The sequence below is a fragment of the Marmota marmota genome, unplaced genomic scaffold (genome assembly GCF_001458135.2).
Source record: "Marmota marmota marmota unplaced genomic scaffold, marMar, whole genome shotgun sequence".
In the NCBI taxonomy this organism is placed as follows: Eukaryota; Metazoa; Chordata; class Mammalia; order Rodentia; family Sciuridae; genus Marmota; species Marmota marmota.
This window is the reverse complement of record NW_025999999.1, coordinates 7666140-7688688: the sequence shown is the minus strand read 5'-3', so window position 1 is coordinate 7688688 and position 22549 is coordinate 7666140. Positions and strand designations below refer to the sequence as shown.

The following is a 22549-nucleotide window of genomic DNA, read 5'->3' as shown; positions in this document are numbered from 1 at the left end:
TTTGCCTTTATTATTTATTGTACTACCAACAAAAAATATTCCTACAGGAGTATTTTGGCAAGAAGGTCCATTATTATGGATACATTTATCTTATTCTCCTAACACTATTCTTACTAGGTATCCTGAGGCTGTAGGACAATTAATACTCAAAGGAATAAAAGCAGCAAAGGGAGTGTTTGGAATTTCTCCCAATAAAATTATTACTCCATATACTATGAATCAAATTGATGAGTTAGCTAATGAGTTAAATACTTGGGCAATAATCATGTGCAAATCTAATGTTTCATTTGATAACCACTTACCATCTAATCCTTTATTGTCTTTTTGGTCATTGCATCCTGTAATTTTTCCAAAAATGACAAGAAAAACACCTATCATGAATGCTCCAAATATATTCACTGATGGGTCAAATAATGGTACAGCAGCAGTAGTTACCCCTGATCAAACTTTTACATTTTTAGTACCCAAACAATCAGCTCAAAAGGTAGAGCTTAATGCAGTTTTACAAGCTTTTGTGATGTTTAAAGATTCTGTATTTAATTTATTTTCTGATAGTCAGTATGTAGTTAATGCTATAGTATCTCTTGAAGATGCTGGTAGGATTTCCCCTTCTTCTACTGTTTTCTCTTTGCTTTCCACTATACAAAGTCTAATCTGGGACAGAAAAGATCCATTCTTTATAGGACATATCAGGGCACATACAGGATTGCCTGGAGCCCTTAGTTTGGGCAATGATTTAGCAGATAAAACTACACATGACATACATATTTTCTCTACACTAGAAGAAGCTATAAATTTTCATAAAAAGTTCCATGTCAATGCTAATACTTTACAAAAGCGTTTTAAAATAACTAAGGAACAAGCTAGACAAATAATAAAACAATGTCAAAATTGTGTGACCTTTTTACCACAAGTTAATCTTGGAGTCAATCCTAGAGGATTGATACCTAACCATATTTGGCAGATGGACGTCACACACTTGCCAGAATTTGGAAAATTAAAATATTTGCATGTTACAGTTGATACTTCTTCTGGATTTTTGATGGGCTCCCTTCATGCCAGAGAAAAAACTAAAGATGTTATAGCTCATTGCTTACAAAATTTTGCCACTGTGGGTGTTCCAAAACAGTTAAAAACAGATAACTCAAGGTCTTTGCTCAAAGGAATTTAGTAAGATCATTTTTTTTCTCCTGTTTGCTCGAGTGGTAAAAATACATGAATAACTAGGAGTAGGGAAGGAAGGTAACGAAGAGGAGAACAAGTTGGAATGGTAAAGACTATTCAAATCTATCTATAAAGTCATCCTACTTTCTTCTGGTGTTTTCTATAAATCTTCTCCCTTCAACTGATGTTTACTGTGTGAATCTTTGCCAGTACAGAAATAACTCTTTGAAATCCAGCTCTGGTTTATTAGGCTTTTAAATTTAGCATGCAAATAAAACATACATAAAATTAGACTGCCCAAATTTTTACTTCTTGATTTGACCTGGGAACAAAACCTAGTAATGGCTGTGGAACAAAGCAGCTTACCAAGGCTCTACTGTAACTACTTAGCAACCATTCTTCACAGATGGCAAGTCTGTACATCTATGCTGCTCAGTTAGTATCTAGAATTGGATAAAAAGAGTTCAAACTTTAAAATAAATGTTGAAGTTCACACACAAACTAGTGGCAATGATTAAAAAATTCCAAATGTTACATGATAAACTAAATAATCTTGAGCATGATGAATATTTATATCATACTGTTTCTATCATAAAACTTGTGATTGAGAAGAATTTTTTTTTGTATTTAAAACTTCAGATAATTCATTAAATGCAGATAAAATGAGGGTCAAAGACTGTTCAGCATATTTGTGGGAAAGTAAGTTGTGCTATATTCTAAATGGGAAAAAAGAAAACAAGTTTTCATTTTCTACTTTGTACCTCTAATATATGTGTATATTGGTTTGTGTGCTTATTTTGCAACTTAACATACAAAATGAATTTCATAAGTATAGATGCAAAGTCTATTTATCTACCTTCCTATCTATCTTTGTCTATCTATTGATCATATATCCTATTATAATGAATTCCCATATAATAAAAATTATTTTTGCTACAAAAAAAAAAAATAGTGGCAATGAACTATCACTTGGGGACCAAACAGAACCAAGGGGTTCATTTTTCCAGTCCTTCATCAGCTTAAGCTTTATGCTTAGAACTTGTCTAAGCTCTACAATTCTTTCCCATCCAAAGAAATATAACCATCCGTAGGCCTGGATTTCTACCAGACTTTAAGGCTGAACCACTTATCCCTATCATCTTACAGAAAGGGAGAAGCCAAATCTCTAGCCAACATTCTAAAAAACAAATAGCTAAAGTTAGAAAACTGCCAAGCAAAAATATACCCCTTTTCCTCATTTAAGTTGGTTGGGCAATTTTCTCATAAGCAACAGCAATGAATAGGAAAACAGGAGACCTAAATTCTAGTATTTTCAACTAATAAGCTAAGTGATATTGACGAAATCATGACCTGGTTTTACTTTCTTTTGTAAGACAAGCTGGCTAGAACAGACTCATTAATTACAAATGAAAGGTCAGCCTAAAAGTTTGTGATGGTCCATAGATGTGCTTTATAACTGAAACATATAGTTTTAAATGAATCACTATCCCTTAGAATCAGAAGTGTTTTAGATTTTTTTCAGATTTTGGAATATTTGCACATGCATGCTGACATACATTAAGAATGCAACCCAAGTCTAAATACAAAATTGATTTATGTTTCATATATACCTTGTATATAGCCTAAAGGTAATTTTATACAATATTTTTAGTAATTTTGTGGTTTTTTAAAAAAAATCATTTAATTTTTTTTTAGTTGTAGATGGACACAATGCCTTTATTTTATTTATTTATTTTTTATGTGATGCTGAGGATTGAACCCAGTGCCTCACACATACTAGGCAAGCGTTTAACCACTGAGCCACAACCCCAGTCCCAATTTTCTGAGTTTTGATGGCAACCTATCACATGAAGTCAGGCGTGGAATATTTCCTACTTGTGGCATCATGTGGCTCAAAAAGTTTTGGATTTTCAAGCATTTTGGGTTTCAGGTTTTCTCATTAGGGATGCTTAATTTGTATCCACTACTTAATATAAATATTTATGCTGGGCGCAGTGGGGTAGCCTATAATCCTAAATCGGCAGGCTGAGGCAGGATTCCAGGTGTGAGCCCAACCCAGGCAACTTAGTAGACCCTGTCTCACAATAAAACAGGTCTGGGAATGTAGCTCATTGATAGAGTGCTTGTCCAACATGTACAAGGACCTAGATACAATCCCCAGCACTACACATGCACATAAAAGAATATATTTAATTGAGTATGCTTATAAACTTAATAGAACACACTAAATTAATAAACATTTATGATAACAAATACGTATTTATTAAAGTGAATATACTATTAAGGCTCTAGCGGCAACCCTTAATCCATACAGCTAATAGAACTAACTGCCTTTGTTCTAGCCTAACCTGAATTCTTTTTCTCCTTATTTTAACACTCATCTCCAAGGAGACGAGGTTTTGAACCATACAATTCTTTGATTGACTGATTAGGGTATGGAGAAATTAACCTAGGGGCACTGAAGAATCCCCAGCCCTTTTTACTTTTTATGTTGAATGAGGATCTCCCAAGTTGCTGAGAATGACCTTGAACTTACAATCCCCCTGCCTCATCCTCCCAAACTGTTAGTTTTATAGGTGTATACCACCATGCCCAGCTATAATTATTTTTTAAAACAATTGTTATGAAGATTTTCAAAATTATATAAAAGTAAATAGACTAACAAACTCCCAAGTACCCAAACCCAACCTCAATAATTAGCAACTCAGGGCTAACCTGAAGTCTCTTACAGTCCTAAGATAATTTGATTCTTGTAAACATTAACAGAGAAACAAAAAAACTCAACTAGATTGTGTTTAAGGTGAGGAAAAAAAAAAAAAAGAAGTAGAAATACAAGGTTGTTAACTAGAAATAGAGAAATAAATTCCAAAAGAATCTACTAAAGGAGATGAAAGGTATTGCCCCTAGGAGCAGATGACAGAAAGGGTAGGTGTTGGGGACTGCTATTCCACATTCTTGAGCTTATCTCACAAGATTGTTTTGAGGCTTAACTGATATATTTTAGTTATACATGGGCACAATATCTTTATTTTGTTTATTTATTTTTATGTGGTGCTGAGGATCAAACCCAGGGTTTCACACGAGAGAGGCAAGCACTCTACCGCTGAGCCACAAACCCAGCCCTTAACTGATATATATTAATGCAAAAAATGTAAGACTTTTTTCTGTTGTTTTATTTTGTTTTTTGGCACTAAGGATTAAACTGAGGGACCCACCACTGAGTGACATTTCCCAGCTCTTTTTATTTTGAGACAGGGCCTTGCTAAGTTACTGAGGCTACCCTTGAACTTGTAATCCTCCTGTCTCAGTTTCCTGAGTCTCTGGGATCACAGGCCAACGTGCCTGACTGTAAGATTTTTTTTTTTTTTTTTTTTTTTTTTTTAAGAGAGAGAGAGACAGAGAGAGACAGAGAGAATTTTAATACTTATTTTTTTAGTTATCGGTGGACACAACATCTTTGTTTGTATGTGGTGCTGAGGATCGAACCCGGGCCTCACGCATGCCAGGCGAGCGCGCTACTGCTTGAGCCACATCCCCAGCCCAAGATATTTTAATGAAAAAAAGGTTAGACCAAAATAGATGAGGTTCACTTGACATTTGTGCAAAATTAATCAATTTTAAGAATTACTGAAATTTTTAAGAGATCCAAAAACCTTGGAATTATTCACTTGAAAGTAAATGACCATTACAAGACTATATGATAAATTTATAGCAGAGTTTATTTGAAAAATGGCTTAATTGAACAACCAAAAGACAAAGGGGATTGTAAAGTAGACTATCTTAAAAGGCACAGAAGCAAATATTGTATATATTCTCCTCTTTAAATTGTATTCTGTAATATTCCAACATTGAATTTTCATTACAAGTAAATATTACTTGTAATGAAATATTAGGAAATATTAGGAAAATATTAGGAACTAGGGCTTAGAAAAAATTCTAGGATGATGGGTATATAACTCTGCATAGAGTCCAATGATAATGACCATGGTAGCCTATAATAGAGGTAAAACAGGATCTTTGTCAATGGTGGGAAAGACAATTACTAAGTCACTACCTCTTCTTTCATATGATCAATCCATTCACAGCAATGGTACCATGGTGAAGGAATAAAGACAAGACCTTTCATTGTTTAGAATTCTACTTTCTTATTTAGGAATCTAAGAAATTATTTCTAGGGCTGGGCCTGTAGCTCAGTGGTAGAATGCTTGCCTCGCATTTGTGAGGCCCTGGGTTTGATCCTCAGCACCACATAAAAATAAATATATTTAAAAATGGGATATTTATCTTAAAAAAAAAGAAAAGAAATAAATTATTTCTAATTAGTTTTTTTCCCCCTAGTTAAAACAAGTTCTTACACCCAACAAGAGGCTGAACTGATACGTATCAGCTCTTTTCACTTTCCTGAGGGCTGAAAGAGTAACATTTTCTCTTGAAGTCCTAATGGCCCTTCTCCATGGTCAACTAGAAAATAACTTGGAGAAGACAATAAAAGTGATCTAATTCCTATTTCAAAGTACAAAGCTAGATCTTAGGGTATTTATAGATATGGTGTCACTCTTGTCCTCATCTCCCCTCCTTACATCTCAGATTCCTACTCTCCACAAACACTGCTGCTCCCAAGCACACTCTTGAGCCAAAGGCTCATTCAGGAACTCTCATTTCTACACTTCAAGCACCAATAAACTAGTTGATGCATAAGCAACTTTCTGTAAGGATCAAAGATACCTAAGATGAAACTAGCCCAAAATAATATGAAAAAGATTAAAAAAGATGCTGGCAATAAATATGAAAAGACAAAAAGAATTATCTAAATATAAAAGGATTTGATACAAACCTGAGAGAATACTATTCAGTTTCTGTCAAATATGTAGCAAAAGAGAACAGATAATGAAAAGCCCCAACAGTAAAACACTTGAGAAAATGCTAGTAATTAAAGCAAAACAAATTGTAAAGGCATCATGTTGTCTATTAAATTAGCAAAGATAAATATGTTATAAAATTCAATTCAGGATGTAGCACAGCTATAAGATGTAGTCACCCTACTAATGGTACAATTATTCATTTAAAAAATTAAAAATAAAAACAATGTTACAGAACAAATTAAAAATTAAAGAATAGCCAACATATGGCATTCTAATTCAATATATTTTTATATTATCATTAAAGGTGATAAATATATCAGTATATGCATGGTAAATTTTGTGTGAAATTATGTTAAATGATAAAAATAATGGGCTGGGGATGTGGCTCAAGCAGTAGTGCGCTCGCCTGGCATGTGTGTGGCCGGGCTTCGATCCTCAGCACCACATACAAACAAAGATGTTGTGTCCGCCGAAAACTGAAAAATAAATATTAAAAATAATAATAATAATATGGCTTTTTTGGGGGGGATAACCAGGGATTGAACCTAGGGGTGCTCAACCATAGAGCAACATCCCCAGCCCTTTTTGTATTTTATTTAGTTGCTTAGAGCCTCACTAAATTGCTGAGGCTGGCTTTGAACTCATGATCCTCTTGCTTCCGCCTCCTGAGTCACTGGGATTATAGGTGGGCACCAACATGCCTCGCTAATATGGCATATTGATTAAACTATTAAATTATGTCTATACAATGATAAGGATTAGAGGAAGTAAATAGTGATTTTTATGGTACAAATGTTTTTGCCTTGTTTGCCTGCTGTTACTTTTATTGATTGACTGACTGACTTTTTTAAAAATCTTTTTTTTTTTTAGTACTGGGGATTGAACCCAGGGCCTTGCGTATGTGAGGCAAATCCTCTGGCATTGAGCTTCATCCCCATCCCTTTTTAAATTTTACTTTGAGACAGGGTCGCACTAAGTTGCTGATGCTGGCCTCAAACTTACAATCCTTCATCAGTCTCCCAAGTAGCTGGGATTATAAGAGTGTGTTATCACACTCGGCTGTTATTTTATTTATAGTTATAGTATGTTACCTTTATTCTATAGAGTTAGACACAATTTTGGATCCCCTCTGATTCTAAGCCAAAATACAAACAAAAATACCCAGTGGATTTTCTCAGGCATGAATTTTTAGATTAAAAAAAAATGGCCATGAACAGTGGCATTCACCTGAAATTATAGCAATTCAAGAGACTAAGGTAGGAGGATCGCAAGTTAAAGGCCAGCCTTAGCAACTTAGCAAGGTCCTAAGCAACTTAGCAATATCCTGTCTCAATAAAAAATAAAAAGGACTATGGATGTGGCTCAGAGGCACAGTGCCCCTGGGTTCAATCCCTAGGACCCACCCCCAAAACCTTTATTATCTCAGTGAACATCTGAAATTTTCCATTTAATTTCCTGCTAGGCCAGCCTCCAAGAGGACTTCCAATGACTTTGTGTAATCACCTTGCATATGTATCAGGGTTGGTTTTCTGACCAAAACTGTATGGCAAAAGGGGTGGTATGTTACTTCTGAGGCTGGGTTGGACAAGAAAGTATAGCTTCGGGGCTGGAGTTAAAGCTCAGTGTACAGTGTGTGCTTAGCATGTGTGAGGTACTGGTATTTGATACTCAGCACCACAAAAGATAAAAGAAAAAGTTTGGCTTCTGCTCTCTCTCTCTCTCTCTCTCGCGCGCTCTCTCTCTCTCTCTCTCTCTCTCTCTCTCATTATTTGCCTCAGAGAACACCAGCTTTCATGTTATCAGAAGCTCTACTGAGAGGCCCATGTTATAAGGACTGAGGCTTCTAACCAATAGCCATGTGAATAAGCTTGGAAATGGATCCTCCAGGTCAGTCAAACATTCAAATAATTAAATCCCTGGTTGATACCTTGAGAAACACTAAGCCAAAAAAGATACTAGCTAATCAGCACCCAGATTCATGACCATCAGAAACTGAAACATAAAAAAAAAAAAATTTAGGCTCCCATGTCTTGTGATAATTTGTTATACAGAAATAGATAACATGAAAACATAATATCAGACTAAGGAAGTTTGTTGGGGAAACTATAAGATAATATCATGATTTCATCTGCTGGATAAGAAAATTATCATCAAATTATAAGTGGTGAAGCTGGGGTTGTGGCGCAGCGGTAGCACACTTGCCTATGCGTGAGGCACTGGGTTCGATTCTTAGCACCACATAAAAATAAAGGTCCATCAACAACTAAAAAAATATATACTAAAAAAAATTATAAGTGGTCTATTGCCTAAGACAGCACTAAAAGCTAAAGAAGAGTCTTCACTAGAGGGAATAAAATGTCCATCTCTTCCAACACTAATCTAAGGACTGTTACAGTTAAAATGGCCCCATCAGAAAAGTCCAGCACAGTCCCCTTTCAATAGTTTTATTACCTATCCTGCAGCCTAAATGTGGGGTTAAAGGTAGGTTTCCTATACAAGGAAGCCACTGTGAGGGTGTTATCTCAGAGCAATCAAGGGTTAAAGTTGAAGCAGCAAATTTATCCCTAGAGATATATGCCTGGCACTAAGCTGAGATTCACAAGATTCTCCCTGAGTTTTCCTTACCTCTAAATGCTGGGATAACTGATGCTCACTGAATTCCGATATTTGTATGAATAAAAATGAAGGGATTTAGCAAATCTTGTTCCTGCACACAGTTGTCAAAAAAAATCTGACCTTTACAACAGGAAAAAGAGGGGGGATTTAAAGATTTAAAGAAGAGGCAGTGACTGTCTGATGTATAACAAACCTTTGAAAAATTATGAAGCAGTGAAAATCCCCTACAGGTCCCGACAAAATGTGTCCAATTTGCATTCCAGCAAAGCTTTCTATACATACCAGTTGGCTCCTATGTGTACTTCCAGGCAAATAAATCCTGGGGAATAATCCCACTGGGACCTAAGTCTGATCTCTGATATATTACTGCTACATAACTCTAGACCTTCCTTCACAAACTGCCTTTTTGGTTCCAAATAACTAAATCAAAGTCATCCCGATAAGCTTTGAAAACAGGGAATGTGAGGAGTGGTTTAATGAATGTTACAACTCAACCTATTATAGACCATGGTATATTATGGGAAGAGGGAAAAAAAAAAAAAAAAAAAAACTCATGCTTTTACATCCCCAAATCTCTCAAGACCAAATCCAGACATACCTGTCATTCATCACACCTGACAATAAAGCCTTATTCAAAGTATGACTCTGTTTGATCAAATGGTTAGGACGCATTTGCAAACCCAACACCAGTATGTATTGGTGGGTAGAGGGGTACAGTAAGATTATTTTTGTTTATTTTGAAACTTGTTTAAACTTAATTTTTAAAAAGGTAATCAATGGTAGCAATAACACAGAAATGTATTCTGATTTATAATATTTCAAGGAAAAAATAGAGCAAACACATTAAATAGCAAAAAATAATTTTTCTAAAAGTTAGAAGAATAGCTCAACATATAAATGAGAGAAAACAGTGTCAAGAAGGAAAATGGAGGGGCTGGGGTCATAGATCAATGGTAGAACACTTGCCTAGCATGTGCAAGGCACTGGGTTTGATTCTTAGCACCACAAATGAATAAAATAAAATACAGGTCCATTGAGAACTAAATATATATATATATATATGAAGAAAAATGGAAAGCTAGATTTCTAGAGAAAACTGAGAGAACTAGAAATTTCAATGCCTAAGATTCCTGCTTCAGCTTTCTCCTTCCACAAAACAAAATAATTTTCATAAGAGAAAAATAAATTTAGAGAAGACACACCAAAACATTAATCATAGTGACTACTATTAGACAAATCACAAACATATAGATTTAACAAATAGAAATTGGTGAACTAAAAAAGAGAAGGGTGGGCTGGGATTATAGCTCAGTGGTAGAGCATGTATATTATACAAATAAGGCCCTGGATTCAATCTCTGACACTACAAAACAGATAAGTAAATAAGTAAGTAGTGGAGTAACAACTGAAATCAATTTATATAGTACCTTAAAAAGAACTAATCACTTATCAGGAATTAGAGCAATCCCCTCTTCTGAAGGTATTCCACAAACAGGTAAATAAACTGGCAATCTGTAAGCAAACTGAGCCTCCTGTATAGTCAGCAAGACCAGCCCATTGCCTAATCCAGGATTCTGATGGCAGATGAACACAGAAATGCTATCTTCTCCCAAGATCCAAAGTAACTAACACTTTTTTGTTATTGTTATTAAGTCATATTTCAATCCTGTCTAGGCACCCAGAATAAGCTATTGTCACTATGTTTGAGGAAATTTTTGGAAGAAAGACATTATTTTGCACAGAAGTTAAAACCTCAGTACCTTATTTAACTCAGAAGAACCATCCAGTTACTTCAAGAGAAGCATGCCAGGAAATGCATAAGAACCAGAAAGAAGCCAGGTACAGAGGTACATGCCTGTAATCTCAGCTGCTCAGGAGGTTGAGACAGGAGGATTGTAAATTCAAGGCCAGCCTCACAAATTTAGTGAGGCCCTACACAACTCAGTGAGACTCTGTCTCAAAATTAAAAAAAAAAAAAAAAATTTTTTTAAAGGTCTGAGGATGTAGCTCAATGATTAAGTATCACCAGGTTAAATCCCATGTACCAAAAACAAACAAACAAACAAACAAAACTCTATTATCAAAGTCCTAATCAGTCTCAAAAACTTTTGGAGCTTTAAAAAACAAAAGCAAGAGGCTAAGATTGTGGCTCAGTGGTAGAGCGCTCATCTAGCACATGCGTGGCCCTGGGTTCGATCCTCAGCACCACATAAAAATAAATAAATAAAATAAAGGTATTGTGTCCAACTACTTCTAAAAAAACAAATATTAAAACAAACAAACAAACAAAAAAAACAAGGGCTGGAGTTGTAGCTCAGTGGTAGAGCGCTTGCCTGGCATGCGTGAAGCCCTGGGTTCAAACCTCAGCACCACATATAAAAGATCCATTTACAACTAAAAATATTTTTAAAAATGGCCTCTGTTGTTAAAAAAAAAAAAAAAAGCAAAACAAACAAACAAAAAAAGTGTTGATGAGGATGTAGAAAAAATGAAAACCCTTGTGCACTGGTTTATGAAAATATAAAAGTAGTTCAGCTGCCAAGAAACCCATTTCACAATTCCTCAAAAAGTTAAACACAGAATTACCATATGGTGGGCTAGGGATATAGCTCAACTGGTAGAGAGCTTGCCTTGCATGCAGCACAAGGCAATGGGTTCAATCCCCAGCACCACAAAAAAAAAAAAAAAAGAATTACCATGTGGCCCAGGAATTCCATTCCTAAGTATACATTCAGAAGAACTGATATATATACAGATAAACGCATTACTAGCCAAAAGGTGGAAGCGATCTAAATGTCCTTCAGTGGATGAATGGATAAACAAATTCTGATAACACATACAATGGAATATTGTTCAGCCATAAAAGGAATGACAGATTTATTCATGCTTTAGCATGGATAAATCTCAAAGAGTGAAGTGAAAGAAGTCAGACACAAAAAGCACATTATTACATGATTACAATGAAATGAAATATCCAGAACAGGTAAATCAATAAAAAGAGAAATGCAGATTGTTGTTACCAGCCATCGGTGCAGGGGAAACCCAGGACTACTTGCTTAATCAGTACAGGATTAAAAATCGGTACAGGGTTGGGATTGTGGCTCAACAGTAGAGCGCTCGCCTAGCACTGGCAGGACCTGGGTTCGATTCTCAATGCCACAAAAAAAAAAATAAAAGGCATTGTGTTGTGTCCATCTACACCTAAAAAATAAATTTAAAAAAAATGGGTACAGGATTTCCTTTTGGGATAATGAAAATGTTTTGGAACCAGACAGAGGTAATGGTTGTACAACTTTGTAAATGTATTAAATGCTACTAAGCTGTTCACTTTTAAATGGTTAATCTTATGTTATATAAATTTCACCTCAATTTTTTAAAAAAGTTTTGAAAATTAAAAATTCTCTTATCTCTAATTTGACTTTATTTTTCTTTTTTTTAACATTTATTATATTTTTAGGTGTAGATGGACACAACACAATGCCTTTATTTTTATGTGGTGCTGAGGATTGAACCCGGGTCCTGCCTGTGATAGGTGAGCGCTCTAACACTGAGCCACAATCCCAGCCCTTGACTTTATTTTTCTAAAGCACTTTAATGGAATATAAGCTTCCCTTCTGGGAAACTATGAGCAAGTTCTAGTTAAAGCCCATGGTGTTTCCTCTGCAGCCTTTTTTTTTTTTTTTTATGACTATTTTATTTGTTTATTTTTATGTGGTGCTGAGGATTAAACCCAGTGTCTCACACATGCTAGGTGAGCACTCTACAACTAAGTCACAACCACAGCCCTCCTCTGTAGCTTTTATATAGAGTCACCTCGGTCTATGGCGCAGTCACTTTGGATTCTTGCAAAAGTGAAATATACCTGGGTAGACTTCTACTTAATAAATTGGTTGCCACAAGGAATGTCAGTGGGCCTTTTGTCTGTATTCTGACTACAGGCTTACTGAAACTTAGCTTCTTCAGTCAGCTACAAACTCCTGCTTGGACACTCTTACATCTACTGAACCCTCATGAAAATTTCACACGATATGAAACCACAGTAAGGAATTTTCCACTCCTCCATCAGAGCTCAATTCCGAGTTCTCTGGAGAAACAGGTACTTCATTGTCTCCTGTCTTGCATTCTGAACAAGAGATTCTCTCCAATGCATTTCTTCTATCAAAGACAGCTAAAATCTCACCAATTGATGTGATTTTCTCAAAGAGGCACTTTGAATACTCATTTTTTGTTTGTTTGTTTGTTTGTTTGTTTTTTGTGGTGCTGGGGATTGAACCCAGGGCCTTGTACATATGAGGCAAGTACTCTATCAACTCAGTTATACTTCAGCCCCATGTATACTCATTCCTTATACTGTCTCTGTCTTTCACATTTTTCTCTTTCAAACTGTTGAGGCAAAAACATTTTCAGAATTTGAAGTTCATCCTGTGGTGTTTAATACTACAGAAAACTGTTGTCACTTTTGCACTCTTCAATAATATTCCAGCAGAAGGTCTCCGTTACTTGTGCCTTAAGATTCCTATAATTGGTGGCTTATAATTCTTTCCCATCCCCATCCCACTCCATGATGCCATGAAAATTCACAATACACAAGCTTTTTGAAATTCTTATTGTTTTTGATATTAATATTTCCACAGCTTCCTTTTGGGAAAAAGTAAGGCCTTTTCCAGCTTCAGTTAACCAAAGAGGGCAAAAGTCACTATCAAAGGGTCCCAAACCTACCTCTTTGCTCACAATTCTATATAATAAAAGCATAAAATGAGAACTACCCCCTTTCTCATTAACTTAAAAAATAAACTACTCTAATAAAAAGTGATTGTTAATGATATCAATAAATACTTACTTTCTATCAGCTTAAATAAGATCACTTTACCTATTAGGATCCAGGTACTATCTTTACATCTCTAGGCAATATGTGCTATTCCCTCCCTTAAGATCTGATGATGCAGGCGCTGGGCTGTAGCTCAGTGGTGGAGCACTTGCGTAGCATGTGTGAGGTAGTGAGTTCGGTCCTTAGTACCACATACAAATAAACAAAATAAAGGCACCTTTTCCATCTACAACTACAAAAAAAAAAAAAAAAAAAGACCTAATGGTTTATGCTTTGGCCACATTGAATGACATATGTGATCTCTTTGCCCCGCCCCCCCCAGTCCAGGAAACTATTAAGGAGCACCCCCACCAATAGTGATCCTAATTGACCATCTCCCAGAAAGTTTAACATAAACAGACCAGGTTGTCCCTTCACATTCTTGCAATCTCTTTCCATTTCCCCAGGGGTCCACTAAAGATCATTCCTTTACCGTAGAGCTAGGCAGTGAAATAGATACCTCTGAGGGAGAGAGGAAGCCTGACTATTGCTTATGGTATCATGATCCCTCAGGTGTAAAGGAGGAAGATGCCTCCTCAGGTAATGACAGTGGCATCTGTATGAGCCCAGAGTACTACCTGGGCTCTCTCCAGCATAGCCCTTCTACCTCCAGAGGCTCTCCTAATGTCAGCCTGCCATCTCCAGGTGTCCCTTGTGGCTCTAACCACCCCAAACCTTATGACCCTCCTAAAGTTAAGAGGGTAATACCAAAAGTAAATGGCGAGAAGCTGGATAAAAAGTTGAAAAAAAATGGAGCAAAATAAGACAGCAGGCACCAGGTACTGCCAGAAGAAGAGAGCAGAACAGGAGGCTCTCACTGGTGAATGTAAAGAACTAAAAAAGAACGTGGGGCTAGGTTTGTGGCTCAGTGGTAGAGCGCTTGCCTAACATGTGTGAGGCACTGGGTTCGATTCTCAGCACCACATATAATTAAATAAATAAAATAAAGGTCCATCAACAACTAATAAAATATTGGAGAAGAAGAAGAACAAGAAGAAGAGGAGGAGGAGGAGGAGGAACAACAACAACAACAAGGCTCTGAAAGAGAAGGCAGAGTCTCTGGCCAAGGGTTTCCAGTATCTGAAAGATTTGATAGAAGAGGTCCACAATGCAAGGGGGGGCGGGGAAGAGTCCCTCAGTGGGGTAGTAAGGAGTGCTGTTTGCTTGTACTTAGGTGTCTCATGCTGAAGCTGTGTTATAACAAATTATTTTGTAGTAAAAGTTAAAAAAAAAAAAAAAATCTGATTGCACGTCCACAGTTTCCACCGCACTGAGATAATTATTTGACAGTAAGATCATTAGTAACATACCACTTTACCTCTCTTCCCCTTTTCCCCTCACTTATCCCTCTGCATAGGACACTCTGTACTAGTACTTGCCAGGTCTTGCTGGATTTTTAATTTTTCTTCTCTCAGCACTGCAATTCTGTGAATCTCCTGACCCCAAGCCAGAACTTCAGCCTGTCTAATTAGACACTGGAACTGAAAACTTCACATTCCTTATTCTCACCTAGTTATTTCCACACATGCTAGAACAACCTGGTTGTATTAATATATATGTTATGCTCTTGACAAACCTTCCTATTGAATCTCGTGCTCAACAACAGGGACCAAAGGCAGTCTAAATTCTGCTGCCAGAGAACGGGTCTTCTGGATAACCAGCCTAGGATTTTCTATGATCACCTCCTGTTAGACATAGCAGAATCACCAAGAAAAAGGGTTCCCCCCAGATTTGTGATTAAAATAATATTGTTAATTTGTACCAAGTAGCAAAAGGGTCCAGGAAAAAGCTATATTGATGTCTCTTGTTCTTCTGCAAATAGCTCACCTGAAGGTTAGTGCTAATTCTGTGCTCATCCACATAAAAAAACAACATAAGTTACCTCATCACTTTTTCCCAAGTCATAATCACATTGTAATAGAAAATTTTACTGGGGCTGGGGATATAGAGTGCTTGCCTCAGATGTACAAGGCCCTGGGTTCAATCCCCAGCACCACCAAAAAAAAAAAAAAAAGAAAAGAAAATTTTACTGAAAATGCTATTAACCTCCCTGGTGCCTGAGTTTTATCTATAAAAGGAAAACATATGGGGCTGGGGCTGTAGCTCAGTGGCAGAGCGCTTGCCTAGCATGTGTGAGGCACTGGATTCAATCCTCAGCACCACATAAAAATTAACAAATAAAATAAAGGCATTCATTCTGTCCATCTACAAATACAAAAAAAAAATTTTAAAAAAGGAAAATGTAATCTATTTGGTAGATATTATGAAACTTAAATGATAAAAACACAAGCAAACTATCATAACCAAGAAGAACCTAAAAAGACATGACAACTAAATATAATATGATCTGGAACAGAAAAAGGCCATTAGGTTAAAGCCAAGAAAACAGGAATCAAGTATGAACTTTAATTAATAATAATATAGCAAGAAGAGTGAAGCAAGTGGCATCACTATACCAGACCTTAAACTATACTACAGAGCAATAATAACAAAAACAGCATGGTATTGGCACCAAAATATACTTGTGGACCAATGATACAGAAAGAGGAAATAGATACTGACCCACATAATTACAGATATCTTATATTAGACAAAGGTGCCAAAAACATACATGGGAGAAAAGATAGCATCTTCAACAAACGGTGCTAGGAAAACTGGAAATCCATATGCAACAAAATGAAATTAAACCCATATCTCTCACCATGCACAAAACTCAACTCAAAGTGGATCAAGGACCTGGGTTAAACCAGAGACACTGAACCTATTAGAAGAAAAAGTAGGCCCAAATCTCCATCTTGTCAGATTAGGCCCCAACTTCCTTAATAAGATTCCTCTAGTGCAAGAATTAAAATCAAGAATTAATACATAGGATGAATCCAAACTAAAAAGCTTCTTCCCAGCAAAAGAAACAATCAGTTAGGTAAATAGAGAGCCTACAATTTGGGAACAAATGTTTACCACATGCATTTCAGATATAGCACAAATCTCTAGGATACATAAAGAACTCAAAATTGTTAACACCAAAAAAACCCCAAATAACCCTATCAATAAGTGGGCCAAGGAACTGAACAGACACTTCTCAGAAGATGATATACAATCAACCAACAAATATATGAAAAAATATTCATTATCTCTAGCAATTAGAGAAATGCAAATCAAAACTACTCTAAGATTTCATCTCACTCCAGTCAAAATGGCAGCTATTAAGAATACAAACAACAATAAATGTTGGTGAGGATGTGGGAAAAGGCACACTCATACATTGTTGGTGGGACTGAAAATTGATGCAGCCAATATGGAAAGCAGTATGGAGATTCCTTGGAAAGCTGGGAATGGAACCACCATTTGACCCAGCTATCCCACTCCTCCATCTATACCCAAAGGATCTAAAAACAGCATACTACAGGGACACAGCCATATCAATGTTTATAACAGCACAATTCACAATACCTAAACTGGAACCAACCTAGATGCCCTTCAGTAGATGAATGGGTAAAGAAAATGTGGTGTATATATACACAATGGAATATTATTCAGCACTAAAAGAGAATAAAATCATGGCATTTGCAGGTAAATGGATGAAGATGGAGTGCTAAGTGAAGTTAGCCAATCCCCAAAAAAACAAATGCCAAATGTTTTCTCTGATTTAAGGATGCTGATTCATAATGTGGGTGGTGGGGGGCATGGGAGGATTAGATGAACTCTAGATAGGGCAAAGAAGAGGGAGGGGAAGGGAGGAGGTATGGGGGTAGGAAAGACGGTGGAGTGAGATGGACATCATTACCTTAAGTTCATGTATGAAGACACAAATGGTGTGACTCTATTTTGTGTACAACCAGAGATATGAGAAATTGTGCTCTCTATGTGTGTAATGTGAATTGGAATGCATTCTGCTGTCATATATAACAAATTAAAATTTTAAAAAGGGAAAAAGTTAAAAAACATAGTAAATAAAAAATAGAGGTTAAATTCTAAAAAAAATAATAATATATCAATATTGTTTCATTAAAGGTAACAAATGTATCAAACTAAGATAAAATGTTAATAATAGGGGAAACTGGGTGTAGGGTATATGGAAACTTTACAACTTTTCTGTAAATCTAAATCTGTTCTAAAACAAAAGACTATTTAAAAGAATGTTTAAAATACAAAACAATAAATTGTAAAGTTCTAGTCAACTTTAAAATATCATACAATTTATAGGTTTAGTCTTTCATGTAGTGTTAGTACATGCTCAACCATCTTAAGTAGCTGAGATAATAGGGAGAGACTGAAGAGTTAAAATCTGGGGTGGAAAAACTTAGCCCCCAGAAACATCACAGCTGTTTCCTGCCAGTTGGTGCCTCATGTCTGACTTTCAATAGAGCTGATTTTCTTTGTATAATTATTTTTGCCTCTCAACTTATCTATTTTACCCAAAGAAGAGTTACTTTTTACAAAGAGGCTCTAAGCTAGCAGGTGCTTTAATTTAAGACTGCAGAAAGTAAAATAAAAGGCATGGGTATAGCTATTTCTCAGGTATATTTCCTAAGTGGTCCTAATAAATCTGATTTCTACTCCCAACTTCAAATGTAGAAACAGACAGACATCCAGAGATAGAATTCAACAAGTGTACCCAACCCTGGCCAACTCCTATTCTACCCTGGGAAAAAAAAGAAGAAGAAGAAAGCAAAAGTCCCAGAAGTACAGGAAATTGTTTCTCAGACGAAAGACAACACTTCCTTTCCCAGAACAATCCATCTCCCACACTGACATCCTGCTCCTGCTATATTTACCCAACCCAAATCTGCTGATGATATACTTCCAGCTGCACTTTTGCCACATGGTCCTGTCACTCAGCTGGAGCACTCAGAGGGGAATCTGTCCAGAGGGCAGAGCCTAGAAATCACTACACACTAATCCATGTTTCCTCTACTGCTAGCCTTCAGAGTAAAGTGAGACAAAATATGAAGAGTATTACTCCCTGTTTATTTTGGAAGTGACTGGGGAGACAAGAGGTACTTCATTTCATATAGTTGCTAATTTTGACTGCTCTCATGGTAGCCAGTAGAGGAACCTGAACAATGAAGAGATTGAAATAGGAGGTTAAAAATAACTCTGTTAATGCTAGCCAGCCAAAAAACATCACTTAATAGCCTCTTCCACCCTAACCCACTAGGATCAGGCTATCAAGTCACCTTATTACAGGGTGAACACTTCAGTTCTGAGTAGATGGATCCAAGGAGTCAAGGATATGACTGTTTCATTCACCCCACTTCATCCTACTTCACAGCACACTCTAATGAAAAGGACAAAGCCCCAACACTGGACTGGGTAAAGGTAAATGCTAGGGTAACTTCAATTTTCCTATTTTAGCAACTCTGTATTCTTGGTCCTTCTCTCCCACCCTGCCCGCAACATCCCAAGTTCTTTTCTTTTGCCCCTTTTGGTTCATTCTTCTGCCTCTCTTTACTTTTCTTTCCCTATTTTTTTCTCTCTCCCTTTCTGTTTTTGAATCATAAGCAAGGCTAGGGCTGTAGCTCAGTGGCAGAGCACTTGCCTAGCACATGTGAGGCAATGAGTTTGATCCTTAGCACCACATAAAAATAAATAAATAAAGTAAAATAATTATTTTAAAAAATCATAAGCAGGGGTTGGGGTTGTGGCTCAGTGGTACAGTGCTCGCTTGGCATGTGTGAGGCACTGGGTTCAACACTCAGCACAACATAAAAAATAAATAAATAAACAAAGGCATTGTGTCCATCTACAATTAAAAAAAAATCTTTAAAAAAAATCATAAGCAAGATTCCTTTAATAAAATATAACTGATAACTGATAAGGCTTTCATTAGTAATTGTCATATTATTAGTCTAGTCTCCACAGTAATACCAGCAAAGAACTTGAGCCTAAAGACCAATACTTCTTTTTCTCTTTCTTTTCAAAGGAGATTCAGTCACACATATTAATCAGATCCTTCAAAAGAATAAAAAGAAAGTGAAAGCAAAAGGAAAAATGCAGAGAAATAAGAGGGAAGGATAGAAAGGGGTGACAAGAGGAAATGTTTTTCTAACCTTTTTCTTTCTTAAATCTCCTGGACAATGGGCATTTCCAAACTTTATAGATTTTTAAAAACTTAAGTGGAAATTCTTTTTTTTTTTTTTTAATTACACATGGACACAATACCTTTATTTTGTTTATTTATTTTTATGTGGTGCTAAGGATCAAACCTAGTGCCTCACATGTTTGAAGCAAGTGCTTTGCCACTGAGCCACAACCCCAACCCTTAAGCGGAAATTCTTTTTTTTTTTTTAACATTTATTTTTAGTTGTAGTTGGGCACAATATCTTTAGTTTATTTATTTATTTTTATGTGGTGCTGAGGATCGAACCCAGGGCCTCACTAGGCGAGTGCTCTACTGCTGAGCCACATCCCCAGCCCAAGTGGAAATTCTTAATGAGCCCAATCAAGCTTTTTTTTTTTTAATATTTTTTTAGTTTTTTTTTTAAATATTGTATCCATCTACTAAAAATTTTTTAAAATATTTTTTAGTAGATGGACACAATACCTTTATTTTATTTATTTATTTTTATGTGGTGCTGAGGATCAAACCCAGTGCCTCACACATGCCAGATAAGTGCGCCACCACTGTGCTACAACCTCAAACCCCAATCAAGCTTTTAAAGTGATTTGGGAATACAATGTGAAATATGATCATGAATTCATAGCCAGTCTCACTTATTAAAAGCAGGGGGAGGAGCCAGGCACAGTAGCACCTGCTTATAATCCTAATAGCTCTGGAGGCTGAGGCAGGAGGATCAAGAGTTAAAAGCCAGCCTCAGCAAATTAGCAAGGAACTAAGCAACTCAGTGAGACTTTGTCTCAAAGTATAAAAGAGGGCTGGGGCTGGGGAGGACTGGGGCTATAGCTCAGTAGGAGAGTGCTTGCCTAGCATGTGTGAGGCACTGGGTTCAACACTCAGCACAACATAAAAAATAAATAAATAAACAAAGGCATTGTGTCCATCTACAATTAAAAAAANGCCCAGGTCGGAAACGGAGCAGGTCAACCCTCAGCACTGCTAAAAATAAATAAATAAAATAATACAACTAAAAAAAAATTTTAAAGGTGCGGGGGGAGCTAGGTCTGTTGCTCAGTGGTAGAGCACTCGCCTGGCGTGTGTGAGGCCCTAGGTTCGATCCTCAGCACGACATAAAAATAAATAAAATAAAGGTATTGCATCCAACTACAACCAAAAAATTAGTATTAAAAAAAAAAAAAAAAGGGGGGGGCAGGGGATGTTGCTCAGTGGTTAAGCACCCCTGAGTCCAATCCCCATAACAACAACCAAAAAAGTAGGGGGAGTGTTTATGGTACACCTCAGTAGAGCATGTGCGTAGCATGCTAGAGGCCCTGGGTTCAATCCCCAGCACCACCAAAAATCAGAAGTGGGGGAGAAAAATAAAAGGGAGTCAACTTCACATGACTGTTGTTAGTCTGGCTTAGATGAAAACATTTATGCTGTTGGTTGAGTGGAGAACAAATTCCTGTTGGTAATGTTGCCATAATTACCAAGCCCCAGTTACGACACATTGAACCAATTCTTTTCCAATTTTCAACTCTTTGTAATTACTACATTAAAAACAAAACAAAACAAAACAAAACTGGAATCACCAAAACCATAAAATATAGACATTTAGGATATGAAATTGTCATAGGAAGAGAAACTAACACAAGCAAGCTAGGAAGATAGTTTGGGTCCACACATAAAATCTAATCATTTTTAAAAACAAATATTTTGGGGCTGGGGATATACCTCAGTGGTAGAGCACTGGCCTAGCATATTCCAGGCTCTGGGTTTAATCCCCAGCAACACACATAAACAAACAAATTTGTAAGCAACCATTCAAAATCCGCCATCACTGCAAGCTGAAATTCTTTCAGGCAATACTCAACAATGGATGAAAAACTGGAGGAAGCGGTAATGAAGAATATGGCCTTCATATATTTCCCCATAAATGGCCTATTAATTCCAAGGGGAAATTATATCTGTAAAGAAACCAGCTAATGACCAAGTGATCAATGGATGTGATACCCTGAGAAGGATACAATATCAGTAGTTAGTCTGATTAGTTAGTAGTAGAATGTTCATTCATGCCAGACACACATAACCTGAATTTAATCATGAGGAAACACAAGGCAAACTCAAAATGAGAAACAGAGAGAGACAGAGACAGAGACAGAGAGGGATGGAAGGAGGACACAAGGGGAACATAAGGATGAACCAAAGTGACCTGTAGTTATTTAAAAAAAAAAAGTCAATGTCATAAAGGGCAAAAAAAGATTGAAGAACTATTGCAGATTAAAGTAAACTAAAGAAACAAGATAAATGGTGATCCTTGGGGTTGGGAACACTAAAACTTTTATTATTGGACAACTGATAAAACTGGAGTATGAATAGTAAATTATTGTATTAATGTTGAACTTCTTGATGACTATACTTAGATTAATATCCTTGTCCTTAGAAAATATACACTGACATATTAAGGAATAAAAGGTCATGACATATGTAGCCCACTCTCAAATGATTTAGAAAAAATAATTTTAGATATATACATTCTTTGTGTATCATGAGAAAGAGAATAATAAAAACAAATAGCAAATTTTCGACTAAGGATTATAATTAGAATAAATCTTATTAAAATAAAATTTATGTCCTTTATTAAATAAAACTAGGCTTATTTATTAGAAGTACCAAATCAATAATATTCTATTAATCAAATTTCAAATGAAAGGTATAGCCATTTTTAATTTTAAAAAATAGCAAAAGGACATATGGGAGGGGATGGGGTTATAGCTCAGGGGTAGAGTACTTGCCTAGTATGTATGAAGCACTGAGTTTGATCCTCCCTCAGCACCATATAAACAAATAAAATAAAGTTTAAAAAAATTTTTTTTTAAAAAAAGGACATATGGGAGAATTTTTTTGTAAGCTTAAAATTACTTCCAAATAAAAAATTTGAAAACATTCACCATCAGTTGATCTAATGAAATGTCCTGACAC

At 36.2% G+C, this 22549-nt stretch overlaps 1 protein-coding gene and 1 pseudogene across 7 annotated transcripts in view; one reads left to right on the top strand and one right to left on the bottom strand.

Moving 5' to 3' along the window:
• Gbf1 (golgi brefeldin A resistant guanine nucleotide exchange factor 1) overlaps positions 1-22549 on the bottom strand; it is a 126843-nt gene that overhangs the window by 77591 nt on the left and 26703 nt on the right. The gene's annotated exons all lie outside the window — the stretch shown is intronic.
• Positions 13613-14732, top strand: LOC107149919 (annotated as a pseudogene).